The sequence below is a fragment of the Eumetopias jubatus genome, unplaced genomic scaffold, assembly GCF_037043125.1.
Source record: "Eumetopias jubatus isolate StellerSeaLion01/CBP00866 unplaced genomic scaffold, mEumJub1_p1.0 scaffold_1, whole genome shotgun sequence".
Lineage (NCBI taxonomy): Eukaryota > Metazoa > Chordata > Mammalia > Carnivora > Otariidae > Eumetopias > Eumetopias jubatus.
The window spans coordinates 145,211,668-145,213,558 of NW_028274807.1; the positions used below are offsets into that span (position 1 = coordinate 145,211,668).

The following is a 1,891-nucleotide window of genomic DNA, read 5'->3' on the forward strand; positions in this document are numbered from 1 at the left end:
TGTTCATTTGCCTGTTTTTTTTCCAGATTCCCCATGTAAGTGAAATTATATGGTATTTGTCTTTCTCTATCTGACTTACTTCACTTAGGTCCATCCATGTTGTCTCAAATGGCAAGATTTCATTCTTTTTTATGACAGAGTACTATTCCTCTGTGTGTGTGTATGTGTGTGGTGTGTGTGTGTGTGTGTGTGTGTGTGTACCACATCTTTACCCATTCATCTGTGGTTGGACACTCGGGTTGCTTCCATGTCTAGGCTGTTGTAAATAATGTTGCAATAAACATAAGGCTGCACATATCTTTTTGAATTAGTGCTTCCATTTTCTTTGGGTGAATGCTCAATAGTGGAATTAGTGGATCATATGGTATTTCTATTTTTTAAGTTTTTGAGGAGCCTCCATACTGTTTTCCACAGTGGATGCACCAATTTACATTCCCACCAACAAAGCGTGAAGGTTCCTTTTTCTCTACAACCTCACCAACACTTGTTATTTCTTGTCTTTTTGACAAGAGCCATTCTGACAGGTGTAAGGCAATATCTCATGTGGTTTTGATTTGTATTTCTTTGATGATGAGTGATGTTGAGCAGCTTTTCACGTGTCCATTAGCCATCTGTAGGTCTTCCTTGAAAAAATGTCTACCATTTGTTAATCAGATTATTTGTCTTTTGGATGTTGGCTTTATAAGTTCTTTATATATTTTGGATATTAACCCCGTATCAAATTTATCATTTGCAAATGTCTTCTCCCATTCGGCAGATTTCCTTTTCGTTTTGTTTCTGACTTTCTTTGCTGTGCAAAAGCTTTTTATTTTAGTGTAGTCCCAGTAGTTTATTTTATTTTTGTTTCCCTTGCCTGAGGAGAGATATCTAGAAAAATATTGCTAAGATCCTTGGCCTAATTTCTAAACATCTCTGAGCCACCATATCCTTCCTTATCAATAAAATAATTAGCATTTAATTCTACCTGGGCACAATCATTCTATGCACTGAATAAGATAACCAAGTATTGTGCTGGGTGCAATCATTGCTATGGTGTTCCATAGAAGAGACTTGAGCATTAGAAAGATGTGCAGAGTGGTTGTGGGGTCGTTTTGACACCAAGGCTGCAGCACTCGTAATGAACGTAATTCAGATTGCTCGTGACCACCGGTTACATATACTCATGCCTGTGGGATTTGTCCTTGGACGTTATCTAGACAGAAAGAATGCTGAAAAGCTAACTGCCTTCTGGAACAGGAGTGTGCTGTTTAAGAGGGAACGGAGACGCTGTGAAGGAGTCACCTGGAAGTAAAGGCCGTGACTGAATTCCAGAATGTTCACATTTTAAAAATTAGGACAGAAATTGGGCGGCTGGGTGGCTCAGATGGTTAAGCGTCTGCCTTCGGCTCAGGTCATGATCCCAGAGTCCTGGGATCGAGTCCCGCATCAGGCTCCCTGCTCTGCAGGGAGCCTGCTTCTCCCTCTCCCTCTGCCTCTGCCTCTCTCTCTCTCTCTCTCTCTGACTCTCATGAATAAATAAATAAAACGTAAAAAAATTTTTTTAAATTAGGAGAAAAATAAAAACACATTCATTATTAAAAAAAAAAAGATGTGCAACTGTAAACCTAATGGACCCACAAGAAAATGAGCCCTGGTAACCTGAAGACACCTTTGGGAGGGCTTTAGGTTTCCGAGGATCCAGGAGTTGGAGCTAATGGCATTTAAATCTCAAAAAAAAAAAAAAGAAAAAAGGTGATCTCAGTGAAAAAATGGATATGATTTTATGGTTGTAGGAGTGAAGAATTTCCTCTCTCTCTTCCATCTTGAGTTACCTTCTTTTATTTACCAAACTCTTCACTCTATTTCAAGTTTACTCTTTCTTTTCTTGTCTCTCTCACTAAGTTCCTCTGCC

General features: G+C 39.1%; 1 pseudogene; it reads left to right on the plus strand.

Moving 5' to 3' along the window:
• The first annotated feature begins 1,117 nt into the window (after positions 1-1,117).
• LOC114212220 (NADH dehydrogenase [ubiquinone] 1 beta subcomplex subunit 1 pseudogene) lies at positions 1,118-1,291 on the plus strand (annotated as a pseudogene).
• Positions 1,292-1,891: the final 600 nt, after the last annotated feature.